Source organism: Trachurus japonicus, chromosome 24 (assembly GCF_045865225.1).
Source record: "Trachurus japonicus isolate A0001 chromosome 24, Traja_1.0".
Lineage (NCBI taxonomy): Eukaryota > Metazoa > Chordata > Actinopteri > Carangiformes > Carangidae > Trachurus > Trachurus japonicus.
In genome coordinates, this window is record NC_140930.1 from 21,307,001 (window position 1) to 21,323,650 (window position 16,650).

The 16,650-nt window shown below is 41.3% G+C and overlaps 2 long non-coding RNA genes across 2 annotated transcripts; both read left to right on the forward strand.

Moving 5' to 3' along the window:
- The first annotated feature begins 12,116 nt into the window (after positions 1–12,116).
- On the forward strand, positions 12,117–13,275 carry LOC146961948 (uncharacterized). Its single transcript, XR_015035261.1, has 4 exons — positions 12,117–12,220; positions 12,360–12,446; positions 12,679–12,854; positions 13,211–13,275. It is a non-coding gene; the product is annotated as an uncharacterized LOC146961948 (long non-coding RNA).
- A 1,240-nt stretch (positions 13,276–14,515) lies between these two features.
- Positions 14,516–15,096, forward strand: LOC146961949 (uncharacterized). The gene is made up of 3 exons (XR_015035236.1): positions 14,516–14,600; positions 14,699–14,820; positions 15,071–15,096. It is a non-coding gene; the product is annotated as an uncharacterized LOC146961949 (long non-coding RNA).
- Positions 15,097–16,650: the final 1,554 nt, after the last annotated feature.

The window sequence follows — 16,650 nt, forward strand, 5'->3', positions numbered from 1 at the left end:
AGGAAGGGGAGCGTGCCTATGTTCCCTCAGCCCTATGTTCCCTCTGGACTCTCTCTACCTATCTGGACTCTGTCTATCTGGCCTGTCTAGCCTCTACCTGGTCTTTTTTACTAAACTTAACCAACTCCTTTCTTCATTGCCTAAACCCAACCAATGGTGGGACCAAAGGGCTGTGGGAATAGGGCCTAATTTTCAGTGACAACAAAAGTTAGAAATGAGGGAACATAGGGCTGAGGGAACATAGGGCCTAATTTTCAGTGACGACAAAAGTTAGAAATGAGGGAACATAGGGCTGAGGGAACATAGGGCTGTGGGAACATAGGGATGACCCCCTGAGGGGAAGAACTGTGACATGGTCATCTTCTATTCCATAAGTAAGTACAAAAGGTGCGTTCAAGACAACTCGGAAGTCGGGAATTTCCGAGTTGGGATTTCCAACTTCCGACATCATAGCGTTCACGCCGCAGGAACTCGGAAAAGAAGAAAACATGGATACCAGAAAGAAGTTCGGTATATTGTGGCTCATGGCTGAATATGAGAAATTTATGCAGCAGCAAGTTATGTTTATTGTGGAGGCAAATGAACAGGAGAGGAGACGCCGCAGGTGAGTACGGTCAATACATATACCGTTATAACCTCGTTATAACCTAACGTTAGATAACCGTTAAACGTTATTTCCGAGGACCACAACAACCGTTAAACGTTAACGTAACAAACAAATAGAAATAACGTGAAGTCTTTCAGATTTCTTTGTGTTTAGATTCCTCAACAATGTTATATGAGTGTGTGTGTGTGTCCTGTGTTTCACTGTAGGCTATTTCTTTTTTTTTCTCCCTTGACTTTGTATCATCTGTATCATTTGTACAGCTCCGCTACAAATGATAGTCAAGGAGGGGGGGAAGAGATACAGTGAAACATATTAACGTTACACACACACTCATACAGACACAGAGGGCTCTCCCTCTAACCCCAGCTAATCCACAGAAAGCCAAATCTAAATTCAATTTAGTGACATCCGTAATATGCAAAAAAAAAATCCAAAAGAAACGAAAATTAACTTTCTGCCTCATATGGACAGTGCCATGGATTTATCGGTGAAGAGTGAACTGCTGATATTTTTTTGTCTCAGTAGTGCTGAATATGACCAAGCCGCTGTCCGCTGTTTCAGTGCTGAAATGACATGAATGACAGCGTGTCACTGCCCGTGAAAGAGAGAGAGAGAGATGTTTGGAGCTCTCCCCGGTGCTGAACGCCCGCGGCTGATGTATTTCCTCCACAAAAGATGCTCTGCCGTCTCTGCCTCTTTCTTTTATTTTTTCCATCAGCTTTCCTGCTTTTGTACATATTTGTCTTTCAGCTTATGACACACGCTGTCCCTGCAGATGTGTACGAACCCATAACATTGTTGAGGAATCTAAACACAATAAAATCTGAAAGACATGACGTTATTTCTATTTGTTCATTACGTTAATGTTTGGAGCTATCCTGAATAAATAAATTCAAATTCTACATGCATATTTTTGTGGTCTTCAGGCCTATCTATTTGTATTTTAAAATCTGTTAAAATCAATCAATCAACCAATCGATATACTTATACTATCATATTATCTGAAACTGCCTATAATTTCTTTCAGGAGAGCAATCACCTTTCAAATCCAGACTGGGTGCATTCCCAAAGTTTTAAAGACTGGAACTGCCTGGAATGTCCTCTTAAACATGGATGAACACACATTCAGGAGGCATCTCAGAATCAGTCGTACCCACTTTGACATCCTAACAGCTCAGTTAAAGGAGCAAGGCCTAAAAGAGGACCATCAGGCTGGAGGTCGCATCGTAGATGAAAGGGGGAGATTCACCGATATCTTCACCGGACCACCAGGGAGAGTTCATGACGCATGAATGCTGAAGACCTCTGCATTTTACACCAGCTGGGAGGAAAAAATGGGAACCTATAAGCTATTGGGGGATGGTGCTTACATCAGCCAGGCCTTCCCTTTCATCACAACCCCCAAAAGAGACACTGGTGCCCTGACAGATGCTGACCTGCAGCAGAATGCCCGTGTGAGTCGTGGAAGGGTCATTGTCGAGAACGCATTTGGGCGCATGAAATGTAAGTAGGCGCATGCGGGATCTCCAAAACACCAGAATCGACGTGGTGGTGAAGATGATTGTGGCAGCATGCACGCTCCATAACATGTCCATGTTCTACTTGTGCGATGAACATCCTCATGGTTGTCCAAGGCAGGAGGATGATGATAATCTGTGAGCAGCTGACGGTGAACGTGGACGCAGATGACCCGAATTATAGGAACTGAATGAAAATTGAACTTAATGTAACAAAAATTAGTCAATTAAACCTAAAATGAAGAATCAATTAATGATTTGTTTTATATATTTCCATCATTGTTGCCCAGTTTGGTCACACACACCGTAGCATTAGTAAATCTTTCTCCCTGATCAAAATATTGTGTTATAGAGTACAAAGGTTTGTGAAAATTTTGTTAACAAAGGAGGGAGGTACAGCTACCAATTTTTAAAATTTAAATATACATTAATTTAGCGTGTGTATGTGTGTGCAGTGTTGTGCTAGTTACTGAAAAACAGTAACTAGTTACAGTTACTAGTTACTTCATTAAAAAAGTAACTCCGTTAGTAACTCAGTTACTTCAACCAAAAAGTAATGCGTTACTGAGAAAGTAACTTTTTCGTTACTTTAAAACGTTTTTTTTCCCCAATGCTCCCTTAAAGGTTGATTGAATTCCCCTCTAACCTCATTTCAGTTCTGTACTGATGCTGATGAAAAAACGGTTTTTATCTTTAAAATTTTACCATCATCATGCTGCATGATGTCAGCATGTAGCCTACAGCAGCATGACAGAACTGCAAACATCTTGAGGATACTACTTTGACCGAGTTACGTTCAAGAACCTGTTTAATGACGGAAAGTACTAAATTCACTCCAGCGGTAATTTTTTTTTCGATCGATCAGCTGTGTTTACCCAGAGTGATCACTCTGTGTTTACCGTTTCAGGTCTGTCGGACTCCAATACCGCTGCTGCTTGGTGGAGTGGCTGCTTAGTGTCTCGCTGTGTCCCAGTTGAGGGGCTGCAGCCTGAACTGACACACAGCTTCGGTCTCGGATGCTACGTTAGCTACGTTACCTTAGCTCGCCGTCATGCCCTGACCGGTCCAGTCCTCTTCATGGAGCGTGTTAGATTATGTGTGGGACGCTAGAGGGCGGCCACCAAGCGCTTTGTTTTTCACAGTGTTGCAGTGTGCTCTGTCTTTCTTTCAATTCAATGAAACTTTATTGATCGCTAAAATGTAATGGGAAGTGTGTGCCGCTGTAAAACCTCACCAAAAGGAACGGAGTAACGCAGCGTTTGGTAACGGTAACGGAGTTACTGATTTTAAAAAATAACGCGTTACGTTATTAGTTACTGAAAAAAGTAACAGCGTTACGTAACGGCGTTACTAATAACGCGTTACTACCCAACACTGTGTGTGTGTGTGTGTGGCCAGAGGGGGCAGTAGGGTTGTGCAGATGGCAACAAATTAAAGAAAAAGGCAAGTATATGCCTCTTGTCACTCTCAGTTGTTTGCTTTGACCATGTCCCGAGCAAAGCAAACATAACTGAGAGTGACAAGAGACATCTACTTGCCTTTTTCTTTAATTTGTTGCCATCTGCACAACCCTACTGCCCCCTCTGTTCACAAATACAAAGTGGACATATGCAAAGGGAGTAAATACAAACACCATACAATTTTAAATGAAAAGATACACACAGAATTGTGGTTTTTATATTTTTTAGTGTTTATTTCATTCAAGTAATCTTCAAGTAATCTTATAACATATAAAATGTTTTATCTGAACAGGCTTATTTCAACAACTACTCTATAACTGGACTTCTATGTATGTGTGTAGGTGTCTGTGTGTAGTGGGGTAGGAACAAATCAGCAAACTAATAACAATATATTTATTAAAACAGGGATCTCAGATTTCAGAACAGTCCTTTACCCCAAACTAAACAAGAGTCAGAGTGTGGCTCTGAGTCCTTTTTAAAACTTTTCGAGGAAGGCACTCATCATTTTCTGAAAAGACTCCTGTGAGGATTTCATTTGTCCGAGTAGCTCCTCATGCCTGGTCTGGCTGGCGGCCTCCGACTCCCTCAAGAACCCCAGGAGAGGGCCCTCCTCTGCTCTCCCTCTGCGCCGGTGAGGCGTCGGCTGACAGGGTTGGGTTGGCACTTCTTTCATAGAGTCTTCATCATAAAGTCCCACAGCATCAGGTCTTCTTATTTCAACACCCTCCGCTGTGCCAACAACTGGATCGTCAATGTCATGTTTATCCCCCAACAGACTGACTATCCAACTCTGCATAAAACTGAAAACGCATTGTGCCTTTCCCTGTTGTGCGATTGTTGTCTTTTATTTTTTTGTATGCTTCTTCTAGGGTGGCCCATTTCCTTGCTACTTTTTCTGGGTCAAAGTCAATTAAGTAGAGAGTGTGTGCCTTACTGAACCCATTATTGGGTGGCAGGGGGACTGTGGAGGTCTGTTCTACCTGCATCGGCTGCGGCTCTCCCTCACAACTGGCCTCAACACCTAGATAAAGGAATACTTGTCATTATTTTTGTTTAATGATTATAGATAACTGCAATGTTACCTGTAAGGGTGGTGATACAGTATGCAGCTTTCTAAAATAATAAATATGACTTATACCAAACAATAGCCTATGAACCTGTAAAAACATCCATGTCCAGTATTTCCCAAAAACGTTTCCTCACCCCAAAATTACCACTGTGTCACTGTTTGATTATGTAGTGTAGAATGTGAAAAATCCCTCTGACACTCACCATGTACTTTAACAGCACCTGTCAAGTTGTCATCCATAAGGAAAGGCTGGGTTTTTGCCTCATCACACCACAGTGTGCCATCCTCATCTGCGTACACTGAGAAAGACAGCGGAGACGGTCGGTGTTGTCAAAAATCTAACATTACGGGGCGTCGCGTGGCGTAGTGGTTAGAGCGGCCGCCCCATGTATAGAGGCACAGCCCTCGCCGCAGTCGGCCCTGGTTCGAGCCCCGCGCCGGGCGCCATTTACTGCATGTCATTCCCCCTCTCTGCCTCCCCAACTGTGCTATCTATAAAGGCATAAATGGACAAAAAATATATATATAAAAAAAAAAAATTCTAACATTACGTTAGCCCCGTACACAACACCGGACTACGTAGTGTTATTAGCTAACATTAGCCTACTAACATTAGCAAAAACAAGGCTGGGGGGACGGGGGACGATGAAGTAGCTCACACAATACAATAATCACAGCTTAATATAAACGTATTTCATATACTACAATGACACACACACAAAAATATGCATTAAACCTTTAACGAATAACTTAAAATTTTTAAATTCTAACCGTTTAAGATGAAGGCCGCCATGTTTTATGTTGCGGTGACGTCAACTCGGAAAATCGGAGCTCTGAAATGATACCCGAGTTTCCGACTTGTAATTTCCGAGTTCGACGCCGTTCAATTCGTTTTTTACAACTCGGAGCTCGTTAATTCCCGACTTCCGAGTTGTCTTGAACGCACCATAAGTCAAGGATATGATTAAAAGTGTGAGTGGGTTTGTTTACCCTCTGAGAGAAGTCGACTGAATCCAAAAGTGACTTGAACGCAGTAGCCAGACAAACGGGGTGATGTTATTGATATGGGCAGTGAAGGAGAGGGTGCTGTCCAGGATGACGCCTAGGCTCTTGACCCGAGGGGAGGGATAGACAGTGGTGTTATCGATGACTAGTGGGAAACTGTTTGATTTAGATAATGTAGATTTAGTGCCAACAAAAAGGAGTTCTGTTTTATTTCCGTTGAGTTTAAGAAAGTTGTGAGAAAAGCAGGTTTTGACATCTGACAGTACAGGAGGGGAGTGGATGAAGTGTGGAGCCAGGATTACAGGAGAGATAGAGCCGGGTGTTGTCTGCATAGTAATGAAAGTTGAGTCTGTGATTCCTGAAGATATTGCCGAGGGGGAGTAGGTAGATAATGAAGAGGAGGGGGCCAAGGACAGAGCCCTGTGGCACACCACAAGTGACTGGGGAAGGACTCGGGATTGATAGTTCTTCAGCCGTACATACTGGCCCTCATTTATTAAACTTGCGTACACCAAAAAAATGGGTGTACACCAAATTCACCGCAAGGATCGGCATTTATTAATCTGAGCGTGAGCATACGGTACGCACAAATCTCACGCCAGCTCTGACCAGGTGTACGCACATTTGGAACCAGCGTAGAACATGCAGGAAAGAGTGCTGCTGTGTCAGAATGATTATTAAACCATAGTCTAATAACGCAGCGATGTGGACCACATGTTGTTGTTGTTTATATTGATAAAAAGATAAAAAGTAGCCAAAAAAAAAAAAAAGAAACGATAAAACCAAGTCTGTGTTGAAAATATAACTCGACTTTTATTTTGGGCAATTGAGATGAATTAAAAACCACGACGTGACAGATGCTCGTTAATCAGCTGTGTAAACAGAAACAGTCAATGACAGACCTGTTATTGTAGATCACAGACACAAACTTCCAACATCTGCAGCACCAGAGCATGACCGGACGGCTCCTCAGTCTCTCTCTCTGCCGGACACCGGAGCCCGGGGGGGGGGGCTCCGCTACCTGTCCAGGTGCAGCTGATCTCGGCGGAGTGTTTTTCTTTTCTTTTTTTTTTCCCGTCACCGGGACCTGTCAGCGGGAGATCGAACCGGTGTTTCACATCCCTCCATCAGCCGAACCATGCCAGCGGTACTGATGGTCATAAAGTAGCGTTCGCAGCAGTAATATGCCTATATGATGAGGCATATTAGGGCCGTGATTCTCCTCAGTCACTTGTGTTTAGTAAACTGCAGGAGCATTTCATGAGATCGCTGGTTTTCCTGACGTGGTCGGTGACATGTGCGTCTGCAGCCTCCATCCACCGGGATGACGCTTATCAATCACAAAATCTATCAATCTATCAATGTCCACATATTTAATGTTGCCGCCCTCTCCCTGTTCAACGCGGTAATGCCAGTAAAGTCCCCTTCTTGGCCGTCTTCTGTGTCTCCATGTCGTAAAAGAGGCAGGGCGACGCCTCTAAAGCAGGAATATATCGGGGCGTGACATTTAAATTATGCTCGTTTTCAGCCGCCGGATTTATCAACACCACGCCGGTTCTACGCCGAAATCAGCAGCGTACACACTTTTAGTAAATCACACGTGACACTTGCCGTACACTGATATTTACACCAGAATCTACACCAGATCCTGCGCAAGTTAGATAAATGAGGGCCACTGTGTGTGACCGGAGAGGTAGGAGGTGAACCAGGAAAGAGTGGTGTGAGTTAAACCAATGAGATTAGGCGGTTGAGGAGGATGCTAGGGGAGATTTTGTCGAAAGCTGCGGTGAGATCAAGGAGGATGAGTATGGTGAGATGTCCAGAATCTGCTGCCATGAGAAGGTTGTTGGTGATTTTTGCCAGAGCTGTTTCAATGCTGTGATGAGGACGGAAACCAGATTAAAATTAAATCTTGAAAAAAGGACTTTCTACCCAGTTTTAAGATACAAACAGTATTTACACATTGGTCATTGTCAACTTCATATTTTAACCAGATGGAGGATTTTAGTTAATGGACATCTGAAACTCATACCGTGCTGCTCAGATATGTCCTGTTCAAAGGTTGGACATAATCTTTGAAAACTTTTACGGTCTTCTTTTAGTCCTTCATACTTTGTGCTATTTCAACAATTCATATATCAAAACGTGCAGCTTTTTTTGAACTTTATCGGCATTACTTTTCACTTTTTAACTATTTATACTTTTTAAAATATTTAACTTTTTCTGCAAATTAAACTCTAGACAAATAATTTTCTCCAGTTTTGTAGCCACACTTGTCTTCTGGCTAAAATTCTGGTCAAAAATGCAAAGAGACTTAAGCCCTGTACACACTGTGCGATTTTGGCCGTCGCAGACGAAAGACGGCCGATCGTAGGAAAATCGTGAAATCGCGAAATCTTTGGTCGTAGCTCTAAATCGGCCGTCTTACATCGCACAGTGAGACAGGTTCTACGACGGCCGTTGTCAGCGTCTTGCGACCAAAGACGACCTGCGATTAAATTCTGACAGTGTCAGAAAACTGCTACGACCTACGTCTACTAATCAGCTGATGGACGTCTATCAGTGGCGCAGGTGACAGGGACGAGCACTGATTTTCGAGTAAATAGTCATTAAATTAAAAAACGAATAGTTTATCTTGTCATGACTGGAGAGGTGTATATTCCTTTTTACTGTCGCAGAAAGAGGAGGAACATGGACAGACTCATACAGCCATCAGAAAAGTTGTGTGAAACTCTGTCCAAAAAAAACAAAAAACCCATGTGCGGACTATGATGAGAAGCGGTCGCCTACCGGAGAATATTGACGTGTTTACGCCGGGAGAGGTGACTTCGTCCTCGTTTAGATGTGCTCTCATTACGTGACGGTACTGCTGTGATGTTCTCTGCCAATACAGGCCGGACAACTGGCGGTAGCCTACTGCTCCACTGGTGCCGGTGACTTGTGTCTGTGTGTGAAGAGGGAGAGAGGGAGGGAGGGAGGAAGGGGGGGGGGGGACCTGCGCTTCAGTAGAACGGTCATCGTACAGTCTGCACACGTCAAACTTGACGTCGTAGCAAAGATTGTAAATTCCACGTTGCATAGTGTGTCATGCAATAGTCTTATAAGATTGCTAAAATCGCACAGTGTGTAGAGGGCATTAGATAATAATTTAAAATATTTTTTAAATGCAGCCAGGGAGCTCTCTGCTCTCATTCAGCCCAATGCATTTTTTTCACAGCAGCAGGAGAAGGAGCTCAACTTTGTAACTTCTCCCCAAACTCTGTCTGTAGTCCAGTTGGTAAGGTGGTCACTTGCCAACCCCAAGGTCACTAGTTCGAATCAAGGCTGAGCAATCTTGTTACACTGGAACTACAGCTTTGGGCTCCTTAACTTCAGAGTGAGACAGAGTGCAGTTAATCAACAGACAACAGTCTCTGCAACTGTGTGTACACTGTGGCCTAGAGGCAGAGTGAAAGTCTGCTGACCATGAGGTTGTGGGTTCGATACCTACCTTGGTCAACCATTTGAATGGTGATCACTGCTTGCACTATTTGCTAATTCTGCAACAGCGTTCAGCTGCTTTCAGCATTCACACAGAGGATTAAAAGCATGGTTAAAAGCAAAACAACAATGCTCACATGTATAAATATGGACCTTTTTAGGGTCCGGACACCTTCTTCTTCTTCTTCTTCTTCTTCTTCTTCTTCTTCTTCTTCTTCTTCTTCTTCTTCTTCTTCTTCTTCCTTTCTTTCTTTCTTCTTCCAAGGAAGTCATACTTCCCATGGGCGAAAACTCACCAAACTTTGCACAAAGGTTCAGTCCCATGCCAGATTCACTCAACTCCAAGGACATGTGCCCCCCCCTCCTAGGGGGGCACAATAAGCGTTTAAATTTAAAAACTTTAAAAATTCCTACCAAACCAACGGTAGATGCTACAGTGTTGAAACTTCACCACAATGTAGCCTCAATACTGCTGAAACTTTTGTCCACTTAAACTTATTACAAATTATGAAGTCCATCACTCTGTTTTTTTCAATAACTGTAAAACTTTTAAAATGTATCTCCTCCCACAATTTTTGCTCAATTGACACCAAACTTGCTACAGAGCATCTCCAGACTGTCCTCCACAAAACTTGTTTCTCGGATTTTTGATTAAGCAAAAATTGAGCCGACAGTGCATGAAAACGTTTGACTGTAAACAGTACTGTAAACATATACCATCAAATTCTTGATAAATACATTTTCAATCTTCCTGAAATAAAGAATATGTCAGAATTTTATCAGAATTTTATCTCAAAAACTGAATTTTCTAGAACATTTTGAATTCTGCTCTCATGGGAACAACTGCAGTCAATGTGAGAGTGGAATTTATAAACATCAGATTTTCTCTTATGAAGCAAAACACTTATCATTAAAAACAAATCACCAACATTTCCATGCTGTCAAGATGCAATTTATGTATTATCAGATTTTTGTTTAGATGACTGAATTTCTGACTTTTGACCATTTCATCACAACAGCTGCCCGGGCACTGACTCACCTGAGTGGATAAATGAAGCTACACAGCAGGTCTCACTACCAGCCAATTAGCTCAGCGAGTTAGGAGCTGGTTCTTGGTGTCAGAGATTGTAAGTTCGAGACCCAGCAAGGGTGATGATGATGATGACAGATCAAAATGTCACATGTCCTCAAGCTGTTTTGCTGTCTAAATGCAATTTATGTATTAACAGATTTTTGTTTAGATAATAGAATTTCTGACTTTTTGAAATCTGCCTTGACAACAGCTGCCCGGGCACTGCCTCCATGAGTCGATAAATGAAGCTACACAGCAGGTCTCACTACCAGCCAATTAGTTCAGCGAGTTAGGAGCTGGTTCTTGGTGTCAGAGATTGTGAGTTCGAGACCCAGCAAGGGAGATGATGATGATGATGATCCAAATAGCTTGGACTAGACCATGTGCGAAGGCTCCTAACATCTTAGACATCTTAGACTCATAGTAGATGTTTGACAAATACATATCATTATTTTACCTCAAAAACTGATTTTTCTTTTTACTGTGGTTTCAAATCTGCCTACACAGCAAAATCTGTAGTGTTGTTTTTTCAGTGTTAATAATTTTGAGTTGGTGGGTGTTGATTTTGGTGTTGTTTTAACACTTGCAGTGATAAAAAAGCTCTGCGAGCTTTGTCAATTAAGCGAGTTAATTGTTTACACCTGTGACTGAGTTACGTTCACTCCTGGCGGAGTTGATCACAACATCCGGTTTGGACGTGCGCAGCGCGCCTTTTTCACTCGACGCCGGTTGGAGAAAGGAGAAGACGGAAAAGAAAAAACTTGTGTGGGTTGTGTGGATTATGGCTTAAAGAAGGTAAGCACCGAATATATTTACGTCTACAGGATGGTAATCGATGTATGAAGTTGTGATAATAACATATCATGGGGTGTAAAGCAACTGAATTGTCATTGAAACTGGTTGAGCCAGGCCATTAAGTAAATTAAACGTGTGCTGGCAACGAGTGACAAAGTTATCCAGTGGTAACTAATATCCGGCCAAAATATCAAGTGCTAAGCTAAAATAAATGTTTTTAAATGTGTTAAGGTGACTTGAGGTCGATTAACTAACGTTAAGGTGAGTGTTTTATCAAACGTAAAACTGCGCAACAATGTGGGGGAGGGGGGGTGGCGGCAGCGGCGTGGTGGTTTTGTTTAATCAGGCCGACATCACTCACTCGGCTATCGCTCAACACAAACACACAACCAAGTTACACATTGTTATTCGTGTTCACACTCACTGAAAATATACCGTTTGAGTCAGGCAAGCCAAGGCAAGGCACATGCACCAGGCAGATGAGATGAGATTTAGGGCTCTTTGAAGGGAGTCGGATTTAAGGGCTCTGTTCTTTTCCAAGAGCCCTCTATTTATTGTTTAAGCTATATAGTCAATGTAAAGATGATGAGATGTGGCGATAAACTAAATCAGTAAAGTAAAGAATTGAGTCAGAGCGGACATCTTGACAAAATGCCCTGCTCCATTTTGGATGTTAAAACATTTTACACTTCACAAGAGACAATGTTTGTTTTGCTTGAGTAGGCTACTGTTTGTTGCATCAATTTCCCACAGGGACTACGCTCATCTCAGTCTCAAAAATTAAAACCTGATAAAGGTCCTGTTTAACAGTCACATTTCTCCACTTATTCTACAAGGTGCAGTCTAGACGTGGCAATGTGCTCAAGGTGAAGTACCAGAATACCAAGAAGTACATCCGATTACTGTCAGGGTTCACGTTTTTGGATTTCATTGCTCAAGGTGAGTGGCCATCTTAAAGTTAACCTTCATAACAAATAAACACAAGGATTTATGAATTTAGGATGGCTATTTTGGTTTTCAATTTGGGTATCAATTTTAGATCTGTTTTTTCATGGTTATCTTACAGTCAAATACAAGTTTGGGCTTCCTGATGCTACCGAAACTTGATGCTTTTTGATGAAACCAACACAGTAGTCGAGGAAGACATCTTTTCTGAACTGATAGAGGCCAGTCCGGATTTATGCCTGACAGTACGTGACAGAATTCCTGATGCAGGTAGGTACATTTCTCTGTTATCCATGAATCAATAATGCTTTATAATCTAACTGTATTCTTTTCTTCATCTCATATTTTAGTAGTTTTTTTTTGTAACTTGATTCTGATCACATGAAATCTATTAACCCTTACTACCCAGCTCAGACACCGGAGCAAGACATCATTCTTGAGATACAGATTGATCCTGGTCCAAGTCCAACAACACAAGATGGAATTTCAGAGGAAGGTATACAGTATAAAATCAGTTGTAATCAATGTTCAAGCTTTTTCTGCTTCACAAAATATCAGTTGAGATGTCATGTATCTGCCTTGACTACTACAACAAAGTAGATTATCAAAAATTATATTTAATAGAAAGATCTGTATCTAATTGCAAAAAACAGCTTTGTTTGACCAGTGTCTGGGAAACCACCAAATGCTAGATTTCAGGCATGTCACAGTTATGTTATGTCTTTTAGACTTTTCTCCTTTAGATCATTCCACATCCCTCACAGATACCAACACATCACTTTCTTCAAGTGACAATGACCACTCCAGTCGAATAGAACATGGGACTCCCATAGGCAGACGTACATCCAGCCAAGTCATACCCAGGCCAACCAGAGAGGTTTCTGAGTCAGAGGCTGCAAAAGAGGTACTGAAGGGCAGCAGATGTAATTTACATTGTTGATCATCAGTGTCATACTAAATCAGTTTCTCATCAGAGTATGTGTGACATTTAGAATGATTAGGTTTTGCTAATAGCTCTGTACTTAGATAAGAAACAAGATTGCTTCATCACAAATCATATTGTGCTTGCATAATCAGCTAAACAATTGGTTTAGTTTTTTTTTTTTTTTGCTGAAATTGCTGATCCATTTTTGTGTAAGAAACCCTCCTGATCCAGTGGTTTTAACTTTTACTCTTAATCTTGTGGTATATTGTTAAAATGATGTTATCCTGAAAGACTGATTTGTACACTGAAAACTTTGTTTTCTCTCACATGAATAGATGGTAAAAAATGCCTTGCTTTGCAAACCTGGGGGTGAGGATGTCATCGAAGAGTACAAGGCAGAAAAAGTCACTCACTCCACCGCACCCGGAGACAGCTTGTCAACATATTGGCTAGCCATATGACTGAGAGCCATGGGTGAGTGCAAGTGAATTGTTAGATTGTAAAAATTATATTAAGAAAGATTATAATGGATTTTCAAAATACATTGCATTGAATTAACATAGCAAGTAGGTGACTGATTTGGAATGTTGTTTCTAAAGGAGGATGCCTTCCGTAAACATAAGGAGAAGTATGCCCTGGGAATTATAACGCTCTTCCTTTACTAAAGGATCCCTTTTCCCCAAAGGGCTATGTAAGTTGTGTGTTGTATGTGTTGTGTGTATGTAAAAAAAGAGATTACTTCCAGAAAACACACCGGTTTTACGGACAGTGGTTTTGGGATTTTAATTCAAATGATTGCTGATGACAGTTTATCAAAATAGTGTTGACATTCTTAACTTCTGGTGTTTGTAAAAAATGATTGACACCACCTAAGTCTTAAAAAAAAAAAAGTTTAAACTTGAGTTACACTTTCAACTATTGCTACAAAGTTCCACTCTGCTCTGTCTTGCAATCGGAATGAGTTCAGTCAATAGGACACATGAATTAGAAAATGTCAAACCTATTTTAAAGTGATTATCCTTTTATTAATACTGTACTACTTTTCTTTTTGTAAAATCAATAAATGATGAGGCTTTTGTAATGATTTATAAATATCTTAACAGGAGCACTTCTATGATGCGGAGAAAGGCACTGGATATTTAGCATGGCGCCTTAAGACTATGTCCAGGAATACAGTAAAAAGACCAGCCAAGACAGCTACAGTGGCTCAAGCACAAGGACCAAAGCGCAGAAGACTGGCAGCCACTTTGCCTGAGCAACTTGATGGAGATGCCAGCTGGGAATGCCATATCATTTCTCATTCACTCTCAGGATGAAGCAAGTGTGTTTCAGAAGATGAAGATGACCTTTCAATATCGCCAAGACCTAGTGCATGACCCACAGAGAACCACAGATGTCTTTAAAAACATTTCCACGTTTTTTAGATGTTAAAGGGCTGGTGAGTTGTCCCATTTAATTTATTTACACTTATGGTTTTTTGCTTGAATGTAAGTACAATACTCTAACCTTTTTGAATTTTGTGTATTTTATATGCTTATATGATCAACAGCTGAATCAAGACTTTCCTTCTGCTGTTTGGAGCTGAAACAGCCTCCAAGATGCTTGAGAAGTGGGACACAACTTTCAGGCCCAAGGTTATCAATGAGGCCAGACACCTGACTCAGTCAGTTGAGGTGTGCCGACTTCTAAAAGCTGCTGAGAAACTGACAGAGAACGATGACACCAGTAAGCTAATTGACATGATTTGATTTTTATTTTATTAATATTTGTGCATTCTAAACTTGATACTAATGTTTTGTTTCACCTAATTTACCTCCTGATAGCCTGGGACAGTGACATGGCTTCTCTGCTGCTCCTTCTCCATCTCCTACCACCCACAGCTGGACGGAAAAGGACCAAGATAAGCCCCAGTGATGCAGTGGACAAAATGTTGCACTTTCACAAGGTACGCATGTCTTTTTTTTTTTTTTAATCCAGTTGCTGGTATTTCATATGCATTAACTCGATTTGAAATGACTTGGAAAGGCACAGTCAAACAAAAGGACTAGACTGAATGTCTTCACATTGACACTGACACACACACTTCGTCATGGCTTGTTACTGTAATAACTCAACTTTTCTGGTGTAACAGATCCAAGTGAGCAGTTGAAAACTTTACAGTGTAAGGTGTTGATGTTATCTTTCTGTTTTTTCAGTCATGCTGCAGCTTGGATGAACACCTTTCGGAAGAGATGGCAGACAACCATACATCCTTGCTGTTGGTCGAACCAGGAACAGGATTGACACTTTCTACATTGTTGTGGACAAACAGCTCATCCCCTGCCAAGCCACTAGCTCGTTGGGTGCGTTGATGAACTGTTTAAATCCCACTACGTGTTCAACCTGTCATACGATGAGTGCCTGGGCCAGCTCTTCACCTTCGTGCAAACAACAGTCTACAATATTGATGTAGCAACAACAAATGAGTCTCTCCCAGAGTTCGTGAGTTTCGTGCTAAAGTCTTCAACTGAAGCACTGAATGTTTAAGTGTTTCATTTGTCAGGCTGTGCATGATCCCTGCCAGTCCTTGATCTCTCATCTAAGACTTGATCATAGTTTTTTATCCTAGCACCAGGTTTCAAGTTAGTTTGTGCACAAGATCGTTGTAGGCGCCAGTTTTTTTCAACATATTCAGGTTCAAAAACATTTAATTAGTTCTCATGAGAAGGATTATAGTCAAAGTGGAGATGCAGCATGCCAGAGTTCATTTCAAACTAATTTCCACATGCTCCAAGATAACTCAGAAGTTGCTGGAACAAGTGGCATGCAAAACCCAGAGGCTGAGTGTGTTGAGGACAATGGATCAGGTCAAAGAAACAAAGAGAACACAGAAAATATTTGTGCTTCAATTATTGCGAAACTACAAGGAAGTGGGCATAGCAAATAGTGTTTGTTTCATCAGTTGTTGGTGATTTGGGAAGAACTTGCTAGTGGACTGCACTCTCAGGTTTAAGCAGCAAGTACTGTCTGCTGTGTCTAGAGATAATCCTGTAAGAGTTACATTGGAAAAAGATCTGGAGACTTTTTGAAAACCCATTTATTAACTTCAATACTGAAAGTAAAAGATTTAATTATTTTCAACAAGAAATGGGGTGTTGTGGAGCCAGTCGAAAAATTTCTAGGAATTCGATTTGATACAAGGCGAAATAAACAAACAGGTACATATGATCAAGTCCCAGTGAACGATACATTCGTTTACATACCGATTTTGGAAACGATAAAATTCATGTCGAAATGCTGATATTTGTAAACTGCCTGGGGAAACTTGTATATCAAGACCTGACAGATACGAAGACTTTTGTGATGGAAGTTATTCTAAGACACATCCGTTGTTTCTCTAAGCACCAAAATTCTTTACAAATTCAGTTGTTTCTATGATGGACTTTGAGACCGCTAACCCACTGGGTTCCAAACGTGGTGTTTCACAAAATAGGTGCTCTGTATTTTTGTGCTCAGAAATCTGCCACCAAAGTTTCAACTCTGCCTTGATGAATATTCATTTGGTTGCATTGTTTCACACTGAAGATTTGAAAAAATATGGCTTTAATCCTATTCTAGAGCCACTGATTAATGACATCAAAACACTTGAGAGTTGTGGCCTTGATTTGCCATTTTCTGCTGAAAAAAGTCCATGGCACCATATGTCAGATAACTGGGGACAACTTGGGTATGCACGCAATTCTGGGATTTACAGAGTCTTTCAGTGGACGATATTTTTGTCGTTTATGTTTGATAG